This window comes from Lycorma delicatula, chromosome 8 (genome assembly GCF_047948215.1).
Source record: "Lycorma delicatula isolate Av1 chromosome 8, ASM4794821v1, whole genome shotgun sequence".
Taxonomy (NCBI): domain Eukaryota; kingdom Metazoa; phylum Arthropoda; class Insecta; order Hemiptera; family Fulgoridae; genus Lycorma; species Lycorma delicatula.
In genome coordinates this window covers 32,801,951-32,826,413 of record NC_134462.1, presented here as the reverse complement: position 1 = coordinate 32,826,413, position 24,463 = coordinate 32,801,951, and the positions used below count along the sequence as shown (strand labels likewise).

At 30.1% G+C, this 24,463-nt stretch overlaps 1 protein-coding gene across 1 annotated transcript in view; it reads right to left on the bottom strand.

Moving 5' to 3' along the window:
• Window positions 1-24,463, bottom strand: part of LOC142329101 (uncharacterized) — a 490,682-nt gene that overhangs the window by 446,837 nt on the left and 19,382 nt on the right. The gene's annotated exons all lie outside the window — the stretch shown is intronic.

Below are 24,463 nucleotides of genomic sequence, written 5' to 3'. Positions count from 1 at the left end.
TTCCTCTTTCCACAACCCCATCAATCAACTGATATTTTCCTCTCTTTTCATTTGCCAATCCTTCAACTGCATCTATTAGTAAACCAGTTGCTTTTCCTGCCTAAAGTGGTATTTAACATATTCCTCTCCTCTTCTACTCTTCTCAACGCCTCCTCATTTGTTACTTTATCCTGATAACATACGTTTATCATTTTACGTCACACCCACATCACAAACGCCTCAATTCGTCGTTTCTCTTTATTTCTTAAAGTCCACGTTTCTGCACCATAAAGCATAACACTCCAAATAAAACATCTTGCCAATCTCTTACTCAAATCTAAATTCAATTTCCCACATAGCAAACTTCCTACTAAATGCCTCCTTACCCATTGCTCTATTCTCCTTTTGATTTCTGTGGTACTGCTAAGATCTTCCGTTATGAGGCTACCCAGTTCTTAAACTTCACCACCTGCTCTAGTACCTCAGTTCCAATTCATACATTAATATTTTCATTCTTGCACCTAATACCGTACATTTTATTTTATTTTTATTAATTTTTATCCCTAAATTTTCATAAGCCTCATTTAGATCGCTAAGCATTTCATTTAACTTTGTTACACTTTCTGCCAACACAACCATGTCATCAGCAAATCGTATACATAATACCACCTTTTTCCACCTCACTGTTACCCTTCAAACCAGTATCGATGATTTCTTCTAGATAAATATTGAATAGACCTTCATACTGACATGACGGATAACGATAACTTTATTTTACCGTTTGACGAGCAATTGTTATATTAAAAATTTTATTAAATTCAATTTAATGTAATTGATATGTGAAGTAAATACTTATAATTTATAACATCATTGTTTCTTAGGATGGATTAATAATCCGAAAGCGCTCAAATATTGCTATTAAAGATTTTTGTTAAGCAGAAACTATTATATAAATAATTCCTTTCTTCTTCAAAATTATCAAAATTTAAAAAGTGATTTACTTAAACTTTTTAATTATAACTAAACTTTTTTAATATTGGTCTCAAAGTCAACAGCACAACTATTTCTAAGAGTAGAAAAAAATTCATGATATTGGTCATAACAGGGAAAGTGAGAAGTAAACTGTTCTTATTTTATTCATCAGTGAACCAAATATAGTAACTGTACATCAGCATTCCTCCAAGCCTACTGAACTGCAGATGATAGTCAGCCTGACATGTTGACCTTCACTTAAATGTTTACAATCACTAGATTATAGCTATAAGCTTATGGAACTGTATAGTTTGTTTTTTGTTTTTTTTAATTAAACTATATCACTACAAGAGAATTAAATAAACATCACGTACACGTAAAAAGCTTTACAAACGTTTTTGTTTATTATAAAATTTACAACAATAATAATAGTAATACAAGATGTAGATACGTAATTTTGTTAAGACTACGTATTTATTACTATGCAGAAATAATGTAAACCAAGTTTATAATATTGTTATTTGCTACAGTGTAAATATATATTTATTATAATAATTTACTGTAGAGGGGCAAGATACAAGTTAGAACACTCAAAGTAACAGGTGCGGGAATTGTCGCTATGTATCAGGATATAAGCGTGTTCAGCGAAGTAAAGGCCGGTTAACTATCGAATCGCCAGGTGGTAGAGGTTGTTCTTCATGTCTGTTTACCTATATATCAGATTTTTATCTTAGAAAGTTGATCAGAAGTGAACTTTAGTGTATGCCGGTACAAAAAATATATATTTATTACCATAAGTTTATCGTTGTGTGTGTGTGTGTGTGTGTGTGTGTGTGTGTGTGTGTGTGTGTGTGTGTGTGAGCGCGCGCGCGCACGCGTGATGTACATATATACACGGAATTATTCGGATTAATAACAACCTGTATTCGTAACAATCTCAACTTAATAATTAATGTAAACTTTGAAAATAACGTGGAATATCAAAGAATGCTTACAACGGAATGAAAAATTTCCCTGTTACGTAGTTCTACATTTTCAAGTAGATCGTAGCGTAGCACAAATAACTAGTAGATACCGAGTGTAATCTAATAATAACCAGTTTTATTATTTATTTATATATTTCATTTATAAATTTATATATCTTTAAATATATTATTTATGTATTTATTGAATTATTAAAAATAATTCTTTAGTTGGTTTTAACATAAAACATGTAGTTTTAAATTCATACCCTGTACGAACTAAAGTAATAAATCTTTCAATAGATAAGTTAGACATATAATATAGTCTTACTACATCGAAATAGGAAATAAAAAGCGAAGCTTGTAAATATATTTACAAGCTCATGACATAACTTTAGTGTACATATTATTAATGTAAACGTATATCGTCCGGATAGATTAATATATATGTCAGCAAAAACATATGTAACACAAAATAGATAGTTATGCTTATTTTTTTTTCTCCTAAGAAACCAACCGCTTTACGTATATAATTTTATGAAATTTATAAATCGGTTATTTCATTGCAATATTTTTTGTTTTTAATAATTGGAATAAAATTACTTGTAATAATAAATTTTCTTCTGTTTTCCAATTAGAAATTTACAATTTCTTTTCCCATTTATTTCCGCTATATTTGTAATTTTTTTTTTCATCCATCACCTTCTTTATTAAAAACCAGGAATGTTTTAAAATTGCACTTCTTCACTGCATATTCATACTTCGCTAAGAATAATAAAACTTAAATCGATTGTTAATGTATTGATTGTTAACTCGGCGAAAAAGAATTAAAATTCCTCCGCATTCTTCGAATATTTATATAGAGTAAGGAACATCTTTAGATCCAATATGGGAAACAAAAAAGTTTTTTTCTAAACAATTGAAAATATTATAACGTTCTTCATAATCCATTACATACCAAAATAAACAAAATTTTATCTCTAGAATATATATATATACGAGGGTAAGTCAATTATTATCCGCAATTTAGTTATATTTTTGTTTATGTTGATAGTACTGTCGTCTTGCGTAAATGACGCATGCGTGGTTTAATTGTTGTTATGTCCGTGCAGGTTTGATGCTGCTAGGTTAGTTCCATTATCGCTGCCCTGCCGTTAACCATGGCTGCTCCGCTTTCTGTTTGCACCAAAGAAGAACAACGTTCAGTGATCCATTTTTTGTCGTCGGAAGGTGTATCAGGAGCCGAAATTCATCGAATTCTCTCGGTACAGTATGGGAACAGTGTGTTGCCGCAATGGAGTGCCTACAAATGGAATGAAAAATTCAAAAACGATCACACAAGTGTTACACCCGACGAAGGAGCCGGACGACCGTTTACCGCCACAAATGAGGAAAACATTGAGCGTACACGTGACATGGTTTTCTTAGACAGACGAGTAACTATCGATGAAGTGGCACATCGTCTGCAAATTAGTCACGATTCTGCCTACAAAATCATCTACAACAGACTTGGGTTTCATAAAGTCTGTGCAAGACGGGTCCCAAAACAACTCACACAGTTGCATAAACAAACGCGTTTGGACATTTGGATCACTATGGTAACCAACGGGAGATCTTCTTAGACAGAATCATCACTGGTGACGAAACGCGGATCCATCATTACGAGTCAGAGAGTAAACGGCAGAGTATGGAATGGAAACATCCAAATTCGCCCTGTAAAAAAAGTTCGAGACCCAACCATCCGCAGGAAAACTGATACTTACGGTTTTTTGGGACTCACAAGCTCAGTACTGGAACATTATGAGGAAAGGGGCACGACAATAAACAGTGCGCGTTATAGTGAGATGCTTACTGCCAAGCTGAAGCCTGCAATTCGAAGCAAATGCCGAGGACTGCTGTCGAAAGGTGTTGTGTTGTTGCACGACAATGCCCGTCCACATACTGCTACCCACAATGCTGAAACGCTCCAGAAACTCAACTTTGAAGTACTGGCTCATCCTCCGTATAGTCCTGATCTTGCCCTTCTGACTACCACTTGTTTGGTCTACAAAGAGGCATTACGGGGCCGTCGATTTACCTCGGACGAAACAGCGAAAGAAGCGGTGCATTCCTGGCTCGCAGCTCATCCGAAACCTTCTTTTATGAGGGCATCAGGGAGCTTGTACAACGATGGATCAAGTGCGTTGAAATGCAAGGGGACTATGTTGAAAAGTGATGTAGACGTAAGTTTCCTATTTGTATTGCAATAAAATTTATAACTAAATTGCGGATAACGATTGACTTACCCTCTTATATATAAACACAGAGAGAGAGAGAGAGAGAGAGAGAGAGAGAGAGAGTGAGAGAGAGAGAGAGTGAGGGAGAGATATAACCTACTTGAATCTGCTGCAATTCCTCTAGCTTAGCTATTTTGAAACATTTATCACCCTTCCTTACAAATTACAAATTTTCTTACAAAAAATTTTCCTTCACGAAACCGTACATACTTTACTCCTAATTTTTACATTTTATTTTTAACTTACTTAAGAATTGCTTGTTCTCTGGGCACTGATGCTCATTTAAATAAATGTTCGAGAGTACCGGAAAAATATCTTTAGCAGCTGGGTTTCTCTTGACTTTAAATTTGGACAGCCACTCATCCCTCAACAGCCGGGTCTGGAACTGGACGACGAGCAAGGAGTCTTTCCAGGTGATGAAACTCGTCCCCCACTTCATGTCCAAACGTCGCCCTGATGTCCTTCACCAGGTTGAGAGTGTCCTCCTTCACTTTGGCCGATACTCCACGTTATTTTTTCTGAAGTACTGCTCCAATCTCGCAGTTAGCCTTTGAAACCGTTCACAGCTGCACTGAACTCGGCATTCTTTTGTCATATAGATGTTCATTTTCCGTCTTAATTTCAGCGTATTCTTTCCTGATTAAGGCCATAAGCAAATTAGAATCATCTACAAATTTTGACAGTAATTCCACATATATTCTGAATTCATTCAATTGGTTTGAGTGCGCTATTAGTTCATTAAAAACCTACGCTTTGAACTTTTCTAGGACACTTACCATAAACTCCTTGGTGAGGACGATAAGGAAGCACAGAGTTTTAAATAATACTCGTAATTATTATTACAATAAACAAGTGCACCTAATATGGAAATTGAATTTTTGTAGCGTATGAAAAATACCATGCCTGGCCGATATTCGAACCCGAAACCTACGGATGAAAGACCAAGACGCTACAACTCTGCCAAGGAGATTGGCATATATTAAGAAATAATACAAATAATTTAATCAGAATAACTTAATATTTTATTAAAACAAAAAGAAAACCATTGACACATGACTCAGTCTGAGAGGAGCATTGCAAAAATAGTTTCCTTAGCCTGTTTTTATATATTTTAAGACATAGTGTAATTTTACAGAAAGGTCAATAACCTGTATCATATTATCTAGGTAATTAAGGGATTTGAATACCAAAAATTTTATATTTTGAGAGTACTTTATATATATATACTTGTGTTTGTGTGAGTGTGTGTGTGCGCGCGCGCTCGTTTGTAATTCGTTTATATGTTGATGCAAATTAAAAATAGTAATAGAATAATTCCATGGTTATAATAATATACGTATAAAATTCCTTACGAGTTTCAAAGTAATTGATTTTTATTACTCTTAATACCTGGTAATTCAAATAAAAAAGAAAAATCTACATTAAAAGACGGCCAATTATATTATTATTTAAAGAAACAGGTCCTGCAGAATCAACTTATAATTAATTTTATATTATTATATCAAAAATTTAGGTTCATTAAATCTAAACACAATACAGCAATTGTGTTTCCTGTAAATTTTATTTTATATACAAAGATACTGCGTAATATATAAAAGTAATAAATAATTTTCAATTTCCGTGCAACAATATTGCAACGTACAACTCACCAAAGAGAAAATAATATTCAAGGACCTGTGATTCTTCCTTAATATTTAACGTTAGATCAACACGAAACGGTCATCAACATAAAAGAAAAATAAATCATTTAAAAGTGATTTTACACCACAATGGCTCAAATTGAAACCTTACTCTCTTTGACATCAGTACGTAAAAAAAAAGATAGTAATAAAACGTTTAAATAGATATCAAAATTTTATTTCATTTTGAAATGTTTTAAATTTTATCTAAATTTGAAGTATATTTTTGCAAGGTTTTCAAGCTTTATACTTCTTTTCAACATTTATTTAAATTATACGCTTTAAACTAGAAGAAGAAGTGATAATAAGATGGGCGTAACAATCAACTGTGAACACTGTTTTAGCTTAACTTTACTGATAAACTCATATTTATGAAAGACTAAAGCTGATTTTCATTGATGATTTATAAATTAAAGGAGGAAAACCGAAATGGAGATTTGAAATTAATTTTGACTAAACCAAGTATATTTTTATAGAGCGTATAAGCGTATTTAATAAGCTTAAGTTTTTTATAAACGTATTTAATATTATATGGTGCCTAAGTTGACCTTTATACAAATGAAGGGAAAACAAGTATCACCAAAAAATATCAGTATCGGAAGAGATTACAGGCAGCATTTCAAAAGATAGAACTGCTAGACAATCGTTGCATTCTGTAATATGAGGATAATATATGTATCTAGCAGAAAAACAGAGAAGACTGTTGAATAAAGCTATGTTATGAGTTTTACTACCTATGGAAATTAACGTTCAGGAATGAAAATACCTTGATTCAATATGGATGAAAAAATGGTAACAGAACGGTGGTATTTCGATATCTAATAATATCTAGAGAGGAGATTAATGTTACCACTATGGAGAAAACAACAGTGACCAAAAGAGTAAATGGGTAAACATACGAGAAAACAACAGAGACCAAAAGAGTAAATGGGTACGTGACAAGAATGCTGAAGAGAGATGTATGCAAAAAGTAACGAATTGGCGAACAGAGCAGATGTAAGCGGGAAAACCCAAATTATCCTGGAAATGGAGTAAACCCTGAGAAAAAAAATAAGAAATATATAAGAATATAAGATATATATATTATATAGAGAATATAAGAATATATTATATATATAATATAAGAATATATATTTTCATTTCTTAATATAACAAATATCTTATATATATAGGAAGAAGGTATAGCCGAGCTGATGTATTCATAAAATAAGAAAATGTAATAGCATAGGCTGATAATAGTTATGATTTGCCTAATCTATTATTCTTTAACGTAAATTTCCAACACAGGTTACACTTTGATTTTAAAATGTAATGTTAAAAACTTCTATTCTATTTTTAGGTATATTTCATAAGAAAGCTACCTATTGTAATGGGTACCATGATTCGACTTCCGGAAAATTTCTACATATCTTTGCCTTTTACATCCCCCAGACCTCAAAACCACCGTCATCTCTAAAGGTTATGCATATATTTATGTATATTTCACTATGTTGTATACACTATAACTGCCGTAATTTTGCGCCAATCACTTTCAAATTTATACATAAAATATAACGACCCTAAATTTTGATCGATTTCGTTAATGGGCAAAATCGGACATGGGGATGGAAACGGGAGGGCTTTTTTGAAAAAACAAAATATCGCTATACCTTTCCTGTTAAGTAAAATATCGGATGCTTTTAAATTTCCTATTATTCTAAGGATAAGAACCTTTACTTACTTATGTAAGTAAAGTTTTTTGAAATTACCAACCACTGGGCCACGGGGTGGAAAAAATGAGGTTATGAAGACAAAAAATCATACCTCCCTTAATAGGCACAGTATCGAATCGGTTTAAAGTGGTCATTAGTCCTCTAAACATTACCTAAAACTTTTGTCTGAAACAAGTTTTGATATGACCAATCCTTACGGCAAGGGATGTCCAAAACAAAAAAAACAAACAATAAAATATCGCTATAACTTTCTTATTAAGTAAAATATCGAATTTGTTTAAAGTTCCTACTATTCCTTGGATAAGGGCCTAAAACTTATATTAGTAAAGGTTTTTGATATTACCAACCTTTGGCCCAAGGGGTGGAAAAATTGCGGATTTGAAGACAAAAAACATCATACTTCCCTTAATAGGCATAGTATCCAATCGTTTTAAAGTGGTGGTTAGTTCTTTAAACCTTACCTAACTTTTTTTTCTGAAACAATTTTTTATATGACCAATTCTTACGGCAAAGGATGACCAAAATTTTGCTAAAATTGTGAGAAGATGGGCTTGTCGTATGCTTAACATGTGAAATTTTTTTTCACATGCAACCATTGTCGTGTTGAGTAAATTTGAAGTTTTTCTTAATTTTAACATGGAAATCTTTTTATCCCCTACTTAGTACCGGTGAAATCTACCTCCGCCTTTCAGCGTGCCAAAGTGATTTTTTTTTTTTTTTTATTTAAAAAATGTATCTAGTAATTTTTGAGGAAATTATTGTAAAACACAAAATATTGTATCTCAAAACACAATTTTTTTTAAGTTTGACGTACAATATGTCCTTAAATTCCCAGTAGACAAATAAAATTTTGAAACAAAATTTAATTCTGATAAAATGTATATAAGTAATGTCAACTAAACATTAAAAGGAGTTTAAGATATTTGACTTATTCATGTTAAAGAATATACCAAAATGTAGAAAAAAAATACCGTATTATAATTTTTAATCCAAAACAAAAAATCATTTCAGTATTGAAAAATATCTAGAAACAAAACTAATTATTAAATATATATATACATTATAGTCGCATTAACAATTAAAGTCATTGCTGACTTATCAGTGTAACGTAACTGTACCCGTAAACGTGTAGACTTGAACAAACTCAGGCCAACCATTCCTGAGACGTGGTTAATTGAAACCCAACCATCAGAAAACATCAGTAAACATAATATAGTATTCAAATTCGAATAAAAGGATTTAAATACTAGAACCTAAACCTTAATTAGGATTTGAACCTGAGAACTCTAGAGTTCGGAATCAACTGATTTATGATGACGAGTTTGCCACTAGGCCAACCCGATAGATTAAAAAAATTATAATTGTTAGAGATTTAATTAATAAAATACATTTTTTTGAATATTAATTTTATTTTTTTTAAATAATAATTTTGAAAAAGTATGAAATCCTTACGAGGGAAGAAATATTAAAATACTTAATTTTATAGAAATTTTTCCCGAGTAATAAATTTTCTCAACAGTTAGAAATTTATCACACTGTAAACGTTTATTAAACTTCAAATAATTCATATAACGTTAAATTATTTTCACTTTTATTTTATCGCAAAAAGAAATAATTTTCTTTTATTTAACAAATGAGTTGTTAAAAGTTATCAGACAGATGTCAAACAACCCACAGATATTATGAATTACTATTACTACAAGTGAGAGGAAACTGTCAATAACCTCATAGTTCTTTTGTGAAAGAAAAAAGAGTTTCATGCACATAACTACACAAGTATATAAATAAGTAAATAGGCACATAAACACTTTAGAATGAATTAAAGGATAATGATAATGACAATCGTAAGAGATCACGCAATGATAAATATAGTAGAAATATTAATGTAATAATAATATTAGCATTGTTACTCGAGCATGTTCTTCTTTTCCAAAACAATCAAAAAAAGAGCTATATGTGAGAAAAAACAAACAAAACATGTTTGTATGACTAAAACAACACACACCTTTCATTTCCTACTTAATTTTTCTACCAGCTATACCCCTCAGCATTATATATATATATATATATATATATATATATATCAGGATACGTAAACAGGGGAGAGAGAGAGAGCGCGCACACACACACACACCTGGTCAATTAATGAAAATATAAATATTTTAGATCTGGCTATGACATCACTGAACTTTCCAAAAATTTAACCCTTCCCTAAATCATAAATTCACGTTTTTTCCTACAATCACAACTGTTTTCTTATTTATTTGTTTACTTATTATGAATAGCATTCAGTTAATCAGTTTAAAATAACATACATTTCATGCTAGGTTTAATTTAAAATAAGAAGAGTGGAATAGTTACCCGTTGCTTTCTTCAGTACTTAATGTTTGCATCTCACCAAGCCAATGCCATCAAAATTCCGGTATGTATTCACAACCTTACAAGTGACATTTTCATTTTATTTACTACAAGTACTAGCTATAAAGTAAAGATTATTAATTTTCAATGAAACAATTTTGTATTTCAGTTGTTTCCGTCTATCATAATCATAATAAAGGCTGGGACATGGGACAGATATTGTAAAAGCAGGAAATTGACATTCCCTTTCTTCAAGGAAAAAATATATTTCCAGTCAGTAAGAGAAAGTAACTTTAATTTTTTCTTATGAACAGAAAAGTAGTAAAAAAACAAAAATCTCTTGAATTATTCTTTATATTACCAACAACTTTTTTTATAAATTTTAATAAACTGAATCTAATACACAGGTTACCAAAACAAATTTCATGATTTTATGTTAAACTGAACTTAGGTAATAAATCAACACACACACACACACACATATATATATATATATATATATATATATATATATATATATATATATATATATATGTATTTGTTGTACAAAGGGTTATTAAATATTATCTTTCCCAAGTTTAAAAACTCTCAGATATAGAGTTTGGTACAGCTGTAGTGTAGTTATTTATTTCACTACGGTGATCGGAAAGAAAATGACTGCCAACGAAGACAGAAAGGCTTTTTATGTGATAGATTATCACGCCTGCCAATCTGTTATCTCTAGGCATTTTAAGTTTATAAGAAAGTTTGGTGAATATGCACCCATAAGTTCATAACTGGTATACTGACTTTAAAGCAAGGGAATGCATCTATAAGCGGAAGTCATGCATCTATAAACCGGCTGTCTACCAGTAAGCGAGATAATTAAGCATCGTCTGAAAGAGAGTTTCGTTCGAACTCCACAGAAATTCATAACTGAGACAGATAATCCAAAGTTTAATTTTCCAACAGGATAGGGCACTACCCCATTTCCACTTAGATTTCAGACGTGAACAGAATAAACAACTACCAAAGAGATGGATTGGGTGAACTGGACGTGATGATAGTGAGAGTTTACGTTGGCCTCCACAGTTCCCAGACCATATACCCTGTGACTTTTTTCTCTGGGGTTTTGTCAAGTAACACATGTATCATCCAATTACCATCCAGGATCTTTGCGTTTGCATTACAGAGGCTACTGCATTAGTAGATCGTCCAATTTTTTGTTTCTGTTTCCATTGATACTACTTTAATTATCTAAATTTAAACGTGAGTTGATTCAAGTTTGTAATGGGAAAAATTATTTGTAATAACCCTATATATGTAAGTATATGTATGTATGTATATATATATATATATATAGAGAGAGAGAGAGAAAGAGAGAGAGAGATTAAATGAACAGAATTGAAAGTTTGATAAAACATTAACAAAATGAACATTATGGAAGTTCACAAAATTTAACCTTTCCATTTTTCCCTTTTACCCTTTCTCCCTTTTTCCTTTCCCCCTTTTCTTTTTCCCTTTTCCCATTTTTATTCTTACCATATTCCTTTTCCCCCATTTTCCCCTTTACCCTCTCCCTTACCACCACCCATTTCTTTTCCCGTATTTCCCTTCCCCCTTCCACTTTCCCTTCCCCTTTTCGTTTTTCTGCTTTCCCTTTCCATTTCCTTTTCGCCGTTTTCCCTTTTTTTCTTTTTTCCCATTTTGCCCTTCTTTTATTTTTACCTTCTTCCCTTTTACCTTTTTCGATTTTTCCCTTTTCCGATTTTTCTCTTTCTCCCTTTTCCCCGCGCATAAATCGGTCTAGCAGTTTTTGTAGTCTATAGCGGACACACACATATAGAAAACACTGAGATAGAATCGTAAAATATTCAGTATAGCGTGTGTTGCTTTTACGGCCAACAGATAGCGTTATTTTTCAAAAAAGCAAGTTTTTGCCTGTCACAGGTGTGACATCATAGGTATATAAATAGTATATATGTGAAAGCACGCTCGTATTCGAATGCAACGTTGTGTCAAAATTTCAAAGCAATCGGTAAAGAACTTTCGAAAATTTAAGATTTTGAACAAACGAACAATTACATTTATATATATATATATATATATATATATATATATATATATATATATATAGTCTAAAAATAAAAGTAAAATTCAATTGATTTTACATATTTAAACAGTTTTACTAATGTACAGTTAGACTAACAGAGTCGGATCTGAAAAAGATGGGGTGCGTGGAAAAATATATTTAATAATTGAAATTTTTATACAGTAATATAACTCTCAACAATTAAATTTAATTAATAAGTAGAAATGAAAAATAATAATAAAGATGAATATAATTGTTAAGAAGAAATAAATTTTTGTAACTAATACGACATTTGTTACAGTCCAATAAAAAGTAGCATACAAAACTTTAAGTAGGCAATGGCAATTAAGTTTTAAACTGGTAATGTACTCCGTAAAAACCTAACACTAATTTTACGATTATATCTAATGTAAAAATAAAATGTATAAAATTTATCAACGTAACTAAATTTAATAGCTTAAACGATATTACTGCACTAAAATTAACAAATTTATGAAATTATTTTTATACACACTTATTTATATCTACACAACAACACTCGTACATGGATAAACAGGCTTTTTTTATGTTACTGCATTGAACGTTATTCTCATACTGTTACTAACAGCAAATAGACATAAATATTTTTAAACATATAAAAATTTAACAATTAAATTTAATTATTTTATTCAGTGTACACATTTATTTTTATTACTTAATCAGATTTATGTTATTTCTCCTTTATTTTAGAAATATTATATTTCCTCTAATACTGATAGTCCTGTAAGTTAGTGAAACTTAAAGGGATTGGACAAACTTAAAGGGAATAAATACGTAACTAAAAAATAAACAAAAGAAGGTTTATGTAGACAGATGCCCTAATCTTGTAATTTTCCTTCTGTCCGTCATTTTCTTTTCTTTTTTCAATAAAAATCTACATCATAAGATCAGACTGAAATATTTTAATGAATTGTTACACATGTGCCCAACAACAAAAAAAAAATAAAAAATTCCCTTTCGGCACGTCAGAAGGCGGAGGTAGATTTCACCTAAGTAGGGGATAAAAAATATTTTCACCTTAAACTTAAGAAAAACTTCAAATTTACTCAATACGACAATGGTTTCGTGTGAAATAAATTTTTACATGTTTAGCATAAAACAAGCCCCAACTTCTTACAATTCCAGCAAATTTTTGGTCATCCCTAGTAGTAAGGGTTGGTCATATCAAAAATTGTTTCAGACAAAAGTTTTAGGTGATATTTAATGACCACTTTTAACCGATTCAATGCTGTGCCTATTAAGGGAGGTATGATTTTTTTGTATTTGAAATCCCATTTTTTCCACCTCCTAGGCCAATGGTTGGTGATATCAAAATACTTTACTTTATACGTATTAGGCTTTTATCCAAAAAATAGTGGGAACTTTAAACGAGTTCGATATTTTACTTAGTAAGAAATTTATAGCGACATTTTGTTTTTACGAAAAATCCCTTCCACCCATTTCCACCCCCAAGTCTGATTTACCCATTAACGAACTAGACCGAGATTTTGGGTCGTTATATTTTATGTATCAATTTGAAAGTGATTGGCGCGAAATTACGGCAGTTATCTAGTTCTCAAGAAAATGAATTATAAATAAATAAATGTATATATATAAACTTTTGAACTGACGGTGATTTTGGGGTCTGAGGGATGTGAAACGTGAACATATGTTTAAATTTTCCGGAAGTCAAGTCATGGTACCCATTACAATAGGTAGCTTTCTTATGAAATCTATCTAAAAGTATGAAAATCTTATTTTTAATTATTCTAAAATGGCAGGCATTTAAATTTTAATCATTAATGGGTCCGTAAATATTAGTTTTATCAAATAATATATTACTAGATGAAACATTAACTTTTTTGTTATAAACAAACCGACATATTATTCGTTCAAATCGATCGATAAACAGCTGATACATGACTGAAACTATCTTATATCGCAACAATTTTTCAAGCAATATTTCAATTTTTACTATTTTCAAGCAATATTTCATAATAGATCGCAATCCGTTCTTAACATAAAAATTTTTATTAAAAAAAAACACACTCAAAATGCCAGGCAGAATGAAATTGAAGCGACGTAGGACATATCGTTTTACGCTTCTCTATGCTTATTGTTTTCTCCAGCTAGAAGCTTAGTGAGATTATGATACTATTGATAGTCAGAATACGTCATAATAATGAAAAATTATTATTTATCAATAAAAGAAAAAATCCTTAGGCTGCATTAAACAGTCCTAGTTATAAAAAAAAATCATAAATAAGAACGGCCTCCATGACGCGAGTGGTAGCGTCTCGGCCTTTTATACGGAGGTTCCGGTTCGAATCTTGGCGAGAAATGACACTTTCACACGCTACAAAAATTGTCCTTCATCTCATTCTCTGAAGCGATACCTATCGGTGGTCTCTAAATTTAGAGGCAAATGGAAAATGACAAGTAGGTAGAACGAGGGTAAGATAGCTGGACAAGTTAAAGAGAAAATTATACCTAGGATTTGGGCAATAGAAAGGAAAGGAAAGAGATGAACGAAATTTCCCTTAATTTCGGGATATTCAGTTTTCTCTTGTAAAGGGAAATATATAATAACAGTATTTTTTTGCCTTTATCCGTATTCCTTATCCATCACCGGATAAGAAAGACAAGAAGTAAATAAAGATAATAAAAAAAAAGAAAGAACACAAATCTGAAGGTTGGATATACATTGAATGATTTTTTTTTTTTTAATTAAATACATCCCACTTTTCCACTTCCTATATACTAGCAGGGCAACCGGTTCACCCGTGTGATGATTATTTACTACAGTCATTTACAAGGTAGGTTGTAATAATAGGTGGTAGAAAAAATTTAAAAGAATAAGTAAATAAAACATTCATTTTTCACTAAACACAGAAATTATCGTTAAAAACTATTAAATTCTGGATACCCTACCATAGATATTTCATGTTAAAAGTTTCTAATAACTGTTGATTAATATACCACATAAATATTATTAGAATTGGTACTGTTTTAATATGATACACAAATGAATTTAGCAAACAAAAATAGGAAAAAATTAGATACGAGTAATAATGAATGTATTTCTGGCAGGTTTTGTTTAAATAATTTAATGTGGAAAGACTGTATTGATGAGAATATTAAAAAAAAAAAGTTCTAAGTATCCAATATGGCAATATTTAATTTTTCCTTCATAAAAATGATAATTGAATTTTAATTCTTCCTTCCTTGTAGGAAGTAAAAGAAGTATGATAGCGAAAAATTTCGGTTTTCAGATTTCAACAGAAATATCCATTTTGACCATCCCTGAATCCATTTTTACGAGTTTCGTAGTGACGTCTATATCTCGCGTAACTCAAAAACAATAAGCCGCAAGATGTTGAAATTTTGGATTTACAACTGTTGTAACATTTAGTTGTCCACCTCACCTTTTTAATGCAATCAACTGGACCAAAACTGTTCAAAACAGTTCAAAACAGTTCAAAACAGTCCAAAATCCAAATTTTTATTTGGATTTTGGACTTTTTCTTAACTGCAGTAATAAGCCCTCATTGAGATCTTTTCAAAGATATATCGTAAGTGGTACTTATTTTCATTGGTTCCAGAGTTACACCCAAATTAAATTTTAATTATGAAATATTTGGATCTTACAAGGGGAGCACATCAGTTCGAATCCGACTTCATCTCCTTTTCTTTAATATTTTTTTTTTTAAATTTAAATATGTCGATAATATTATTATAATTTACAATTATTAATATTATATTATAAGCAATTATTAACCTCTGATTGTAAAAAAAGTTTTACAATAAAATAAATATATGAAATAGTATCAGAAGTTATTAATGAAATAAAATTTTATGTACTTTTCATTTTAAAAAAATGTGTGTATATTATTTAACAGGTGAACAAGGAAGTCATGGGGTCACCACATCAGATTTTTTTCTTTTTTGTAGAACACATTTCGAATATCATAGTACTTCAGTTTTTATTATTTAGGGAGTAGATGCCACGGGACTCGAGGAAAACTGAAACTCTCGAACATCATTATGGATTTGAAACAAAAAAAATACTAGTGTATAAATACCGTTATAGTTATTTTAACTGAGGGATCTAGAAGCATGAGAGCTTTGTGGACAATAAGATATGATATTTTATTCTCCTACGTGATTAGACAATAAGATATGATTTTTTTTTTCTCCTACGTGACTGGATAATAAGATATGATTTTTATTATCCTAGTTATTGGACAATAAGATATGATATTTTATTCTCCTACGTGATTTTTCTTTTAAGAAGATATAACAAATTTAGATAAAAAAACCGTTCGAATAACACGAAACATGAATTTTTGTATAATTTAGGGGTCTTGGAGTAGAGAACCGTAATGATTAGGGGGACACCACATTCTTCTATATGACAATTTTATTTTTTCTGAAGGTAGATAATAATTCAATATCATATAGCCTCTAACACGGAAGGAATAAATTTAAAATAACGTATTGATTGTTTCTATCAGTTTGGTGGATCTTGAAATTATCCCATAAAAAAAAATACAAACTATAGATTACAGAGCTCTTTATTTCATTTTAAGAAGTGCTAATATATTCTTCAGCAGATTTTAATCATTATATTACAAAAAATAATTTTGATTTTAAAGAATTAAACATTTCTGAAAACTCAATTTTTTTATATCCTCTACTCAAAAGTTCTAAATGTTTATTACAAGAATTCGGGTCAGGGACAATATTTCTTTCAAATATCCATTTTCTATGATATTAGAAAGTGTCCTTTTAAGCCCTGAAAGAAGACAGAGGATAAAGAATTAATTATTATATAAGGTATAACTCATTAATATATGAAAGTAAAAATGTAAGTAAATGAGAATTTACTTAATGTTAAAAGAGAAAAACTGGAAGTCCACTAACTGATCTTGAATTTTTTTTTAACAAGATATGAAAGACCGAAGATATTTAATACATAACAGTTTTTTACACTAGTTTTTCTTTGTAATACGATCTGTCTTGCCTTGTACTAAAGGTAAATGAGATCTTAAAGAGAATTTTTGAAGGTCGTAATCATTAAAAATAGGCTACTGTAAGTTTATTTTTTTAAATTAAATTAAATAAAAATTAATAAAATGAACGGGTTAAATAAAAAAATAAAAAATAATGTTGAATTCAGTATAATTTTATATTACAGTAGTCCAATATAGGGACCTGTACAAATGTAAACTTATTTAAAAACAAGTAAAAGCTACTCCAATATTAACCTAATATGGAATGTAACATTGAAAATCTGAGTACGTTACACCAGTATAATTCATTATTAAGAAATACTTTTTCAATATTAAATTATATTACATAAAATATATTTTTAAGTACTACTTGAAGGAATTTAAAATATATTTCTCTCCTGTTTTGTAAATCTATTAAAACATACCATAAAATATAGATACTGTGTAATAAACATAATGAAAAAAAACATAAAAATACAGAGCTGTAATTTAATCCTAAATAGATTCTTTTATTGTTACTTTACAAATCAGAATTTCTTGAATTTGTTTATTTGTACTAAAATACCTTAAAACTAAGAAACCACTGAACAGATTTGAATGATTATTTTTCCACCATACTAAATGAACTTTCTAAATATTTTAAAACTAAAATATATTCAGATAACCCCATTATTTAATAAACAGTAACGCTTAAATCATATTACTTCTTATACCATCATTTACTAAATTGTATCTACGTAGAATTTCTGATTAAATCAGGTTTTTTGACAAGTAGGTACTAAATAAAAATCATATAGTTAATTTTGAAGATAAAATACATTTTATTTTCACATTTTATTTATTAAATTCAGATAAACATTTTTTAAGATATAGATTTAATGGGAAATTCTATTGTTTCGTAAATTTTTCAAATTTTCGTATTTTTCAAAAACATAGAAACGTGAAAACAATTTATTTTTCGATACGTAACCCATTCTTTAATGGAGGAAGTTGTTGACAACTCAAATTTTTTTAATAAAAAGGATAGAAGGATATGGTTGTGACAAATCATTTTAAAGGACATTGAAACACAAAACGTTTGACGTAAAACCCGTAATCAAAAAAGCGACTATTTAACATTTTTTTTAATAATTAGTTTCAAAATAAAGAAATAAATAGATCTGGTACACTTTTAATGAAAGCATTCTTACTTCCTTCTTCAAAGTATTGTGATAGCAAAAAATTTCGGTTTTCAGATTTCAACGAAAATATTCATTTTGACCAGCCCTAAAATCCATTTTGACTAGTGACGTCTGTACGTACGTATGTATCTCGCATAACTCAAAAATGATTAGCCGTAGAATGTTGAAATTTTTGATTTAGGACTGTTATAACATCTAGTTGTATACCTTCCCTTTTGATTGCAATCGACTGAATCAAAAGTGTCCAAATTGGATTTTTTACTTTTTTTTAACTGCAGTAATAATCCTTCATTGAGAGCTTTTCAACTATATATCATAAGTGGTACTTATTTTCACTGGTTCCAGAGTTATAGCCAAATAAAATTTTAATTAATGAAACATTTGGATCTTACAAGGGGAAGGCACATCAGTTCGAATCGGACTTCATCTCCTTTTTTTTTTTTTTAATTTTAATATATTAATTTATTAATAATTAACCTCTGATTGTAAAAAAATTGTTACTATAAATAATAATTCAATAATAACAATAAAAAAAATTAGAATTTATTAATGAAATAAAATTTTACGAACTTTTCATTTTAAAAAAATATGTATATGTAATTTAATAGGCGTACAAGGACGTCATGCGGTGTCCACATCAGATTTTTTTTTTATTTGTATGCAATCAAATAAAACATTCCAAAAGAAAAAAATAATTTTCTACTTAAGTGTTATTTTAATTTCAAACGGAAGGTTCTAAAATCATTTTGACAAAATAATTTTTAAGAAAATTTAGTAGTTAAGGATGTATTATAGAAAAAAAATGTACACTAGAAGAAAATTAAATCGTATATAATTTTAGATGAAATCCGTAGAATTATTTTTATTGAACGGTGCTTCCTTCAACGATTTTTAGAGCAGAGTTTTGTGATACTCACTGAAACGTATTTTAACATAAAATTTCAGGAAAACAAAAATTAAAGCGAATAAAATTTGAAACAATTTTCATATATTTTTTTTCTAGAATTCTGACCGGGGTTTTTTCTAGATAATAGATAGGAATTGTTGCTACCTGCATAAACAAGCTGGTAATTCAGCTTTTTTTTTGTAATAATTTGATATTATAAATTAAGTAATGAAATTAATTCTGTTCCAATTAATAATATACTACTAATATGCATAAATAAACAATGTTTATTTATTCCTGTAGTAATTAAATCCAGTTTAACCGGATTTATTGGCAAAATTTTATTTTATTATAATAATTGTTTTTTTGCAATGGTGATTACTTTTATTCTTGTTTTAATATATTTAAAGCTATTAAAAAAGTGGCATTAAACTAAATATTTGACATTTTATTACATTTATAATTATTAAAAAAAAATACAGTGACGTATTTAAAAATGTTAACCTAAAATCATATAAATTTCAAAACGAGATCAAAAAAGTTAATTTATTATTTATCGTGTTTTTATTGTAATTATTAAAATTTATTTCTTTACAATAGAAGCATTTTTACCCTTAAAGCGCGTGATATCAATATTTTAAATTCATAAAACATCAAAAATTTTTTAATTAAACTAATAATTACAAATATATATACGCGCGACGCGCGCGCACACACACAAGAACACACTAAAATATACATATATAAAGTCTGAAAATATAAAATTTAAAATTAAATAATTTTCCGTATTTAAATACTCTTACTAATGTGCAGTTTATATAGAAAAAGAAAATCAGATCTACGAAAGAAGAGAAGATATAAGTAAAAGCTACACAGTTGTAGAACTTCCCCGTCACACGGCTTTTTTCTGTTGCATACCTTACACACACAACTTAATTTAATTTGTTTTTTAACCTCCGGGTCCACAGTTAAGTTATTGCTTCAGAGGTTGAGATGAATCATTTGTAGCGTGTATGAAAATGCCATGCCTGACCGGGATTCGAACCCGGGACCTCCGGGTGAAAAGCCGATACGCTACCACTCCCACCACGGAGGCCGGTTTAATTTAAAATATTTATCATTTTATTTAAATATAATACTTTTATAACGCACGCGCATACCGTATTTAATTCTCGCGGGTGTGGCGGTACTAGAGGCCACTTTAAATACTTTTTTACACTTTAAATATTATTAATTTATTTTATTCTACCGCTCACCTGTGTCGTTACAACATAGTAAGCGAATATAGCGCCACTTTACGGTGGTTCCAGAACTAAACATAAAAAAAGAAGACGACTGTAGCATACCAAATCCTGGCTACCGGTGTTCTTTGGTGGTTGGGTTTCAATTAATCACACATCTCAGGAATGGTCGACCTGAGACTGTACAAGACTACACTTCATTTACATTCATACATATCATCCTCATTCATATCATCCTCTGAAGTAATACCTTAGGGGGTTCCGGAAGCTAAACAGACAGAAAGAGAGAGAGAACTGCAGCAGCTGTATATCTGGACTATACTGCTACACTACCGCTCCTTGTGATGACAAGGAGTATTATTGACACACTAGACCCACTTAGCCACTAGTTTATTTAGAGCATTTTTTTGGGTGGAGGTGCGATTTTGCAAAAGGATTTTGGAAATATTATTTTTTTTTAATTGTTAACAAATGTGTCTAAGAAAAATAAGACTTTAATTAGGCGAAATCTTGAGATATTGAGGGTGATCTTACAGTACAGCCTTATCCCCTTAACCTTTTAAGTTGGCATCAATGCCTCATATATAAAAGTAATCTGATTAAGTTTGGTCAAAATTGGTCAAGTAGTTCTGGAGATATAAGTTGTGAAACACAGAACACACACTCACGTACATGCGAGCATTTCCATCCGGTTTTTATTTTTTGGATTCCTTAGGTATCAAAACGTAAAGATCCGGTGAGAACCGCATATGCCCAAATTGTACCAAATACAATACTTCCTTTCTAAAGATATAGCTCTGTTATAGCGCTAGGTGGAAAAGTAAAAATGAAAACGACTTTTAGTATCTTAAACTTTTAATCACAAATTATATAAAATTAGTATCTCCCCGTGGCGGCTTCGTCCACGCTGTGTGCGTACAGAACTAGTAATTATGTGGTGGGCTGTTACTCTCAGAGTTATTGCTGTTCACAATTTACCGGGCAAAATAGATTAAACTGGATAAATAACAAATTGTCTGTTATTAATTATGTAAATAGTGTCATTCCCTTTAATTTTAATATCAAACTAATTTCTTTTTTACATATTATGATAATAATATAAATTGATATTTTATAGACAATGACATATTTAATAAATCACATAGTAAGTGTCTGAAGAAGTCGATGTTGACAGACAAAAATCGATAAAGACAATGACTTAAATTAAGTAAAAGAAATTTTAGGTTATTTACTTATTTATACGGGTTTTCCATGATTTAATCCATATAGTAGTGAAATTCGAACTATGGTTAATATTCCGGGGGTCGTTATAAAGCTACAGTTAAAATTTCGTAATAATTGGTTCAGTATTTTCGTGGTTATCGAGAACAAACGAAAAGCGTTATCGCTTTTTACTGGTGAAATTTCATACCTAATTATTATTATTATAATTATACGAGGTCTGTTCAGAAAATAACTGAACATTTTTCATTTCCGCGCCAAAGGAAATATTTAGTGACGCGCGGTTGGCAGCATTGTGTTCTACATAATCTCTTCCGTAACCACATTTCTTGGATTGCTGATATTTCGTTTAGTTTTTGTGTTATTGTTATTTGAGTGCAACGTGTTTAAGTGTTAGTAATGTTAAAGTGTTTTGTAATGTGCGATTTTCGGGAGCAAGGCTACAACGTAAATTTTGCGTGAAATTAGGGAAAACTTTCACAAAAACGTGTTAACTTTTGAAACTAGCTTACGGAGATGATGATTTGGGTCGTACGTAATGTTACGAATGGTTTTCACGATTTAAAAGTGGTCGTCTGTCAACTGAAGATGACCCTCGACCAGGAAGGCCTTCGACTTAGACTGATGATACCCTCGTTCAGAAAATCAATGAATTCTTGCCTCAAGGTAAAATAGTTAACCGTGAGTACTATCAAGGAATTTTGCAACGGTTACGTGAAAAAATCCGCAAAAAGAGACCAGAGTTGTGGCGAGAAAAATCATGGTTCCTTCAATACGACAATGCGTCCGCACACTCAGCTTTGTCAATTCGTTAGTTTTGTACCAAAATTCAGATGACTGTCCACCCTCAACCTCCCTACTCTCCAGAGTGGTTCCTTGCGATTTTTTCTTATTTCTGAAATTAAAATCAGTGATGGTAAGGACGCCGTTTTGAGACTACTGATGACATTAAGGCAAATTCTTCACGAATCTTAAAGGACTTTCAAATGAAGCTATCCAGGACTGCTTCGCAAAGTGGAAACACCGCTGGGAAAAGCGTGCGAATAGCGAAGCGGAGTACTTTGAAGGGGACAAGGACCAATAATCTATAAAATTAGTAATAAAGATTAAAAAATAAAGATCGGTTAATTTCTGAACATATTTCTTATTACTATAAATAAATAAATAAATGGAAATATAAAATAAAACCAATAAAATAATTAGAAATAAACCTTCGTAATACGAAATTAGTTAAAAGTCTTTATACTGTTTATACAACAATATTACGTACAGTATTTTAAATACCGTATTTATTCACGTAATGCCAGATGTAACTAATATATGATTTTTGTTTCAATACTAGGAAAGCTGGAGAAATGTTTAAATTTAAATAATTCTTGAAAACAAGGTATTATTAATTATTAAAATTATAACTGACCTAGTAGTATTTTTTTAAATATATATATTTAGCTTCAATATTATTTTAAATCAATATAAAGTACATATATAATATGTAAGTAAATATATTTGCTAACCGATAGCGTGTTAAATTACATAAACGTGTTGTTATATTCTAATTGACTCAAAATTACTATCATTATTATCATTTTCCTCCTCTATAATATCGCATGAGACCGTACTCCGTGCACTTGTAAGGAATGCGGTTAATATACATATATATGTACCATAAGAATGTTGAAACATTTGAAGATATTATTGTATCTAAAAACATCAGCTTTCACAAATAATCTTACACGTAATTAATATTACTGTATTGTAATAATATTTTCAAGGAACGAACAGTTCGTGACTGAATTCAATACGTGTGTGTGAACACCTTTTTTCTCGGAATTGATTCTGATAATGGATTCGGATTAGACATCATTAGAGTATTACGAAAATACATAAATGGTCGCGATCGACGGTCGGGTTCACCTTACAACGGCCGCCAAAATTAAAATTTTGTGATAAGCATTACGTAATAACGGTGAAAGTTAACAAGTTGGTTCAAATGCACTAAATTAAGATTTACGAAAATTCATAAAATATATAAATATCAGTTTTGTAAATCAAATTTATGACCCCAAAATGATATAAAAACAAACTTTTTAATACTTGAAAAAAATAAAACATGACATAAGATCACAAAAACAAGAGATAAATAAATTACATTAATGTAGCGTATGTAGGATCCTAATAATAATTTATTAAAACCATGCCAAATTCATTTGCATCACCAACAGATTTTCAACAAAAAATTTATAAAAATGTAAAACTTTTTAATCGTAACAGATACTGAAAAAAAAAAACCAACGTCGTATAAGACTATAAATTACGATTATACGTGAATACTGATTTGATCGGCCACCGATTTGAATGGTCATGTGATCTAAGGGAACTTATAACATAGAAATTTATATATATTTATTTTTGAACTGATGGCAATATGTTACAAGCGATCGTTTTCAAATTACATGGAAATTTTTTGTCAAACTGTTGAGGTTAGTCAATTGTAATAGCTCCTTCTTGAGTGGTATCATAAAAGGTAGATAATAGAAATAAGTTTAAAATTATTGAAATGTTTCTCAGGAGTAGATGATCAAGTTAGAGTAAAAATAAAAGGAAGTAGAATATTAAAAAAACTAAAAAACACAAAATTTGAAATTAAAAAAAACGATACTTTTTTAATGAGGTTTTTAAATTTAAGTTTAGTAAGTTTGAGCCAAAATTAAAAACAAACAATCGGTAGACCTCTGAAAAGTTGAAATTTAAAAAATAATTCGTTAGGTATTTTTGTTTTTTGCTTTTTTAATTTACTGTTTTTTCCCAAATATATTTGCGAAACTGAATTCTGCTCCAACAGAATTTCGGTGTGATTTTAAGGTGGAGACATTACATTGGTCTTGAAGTATTAAG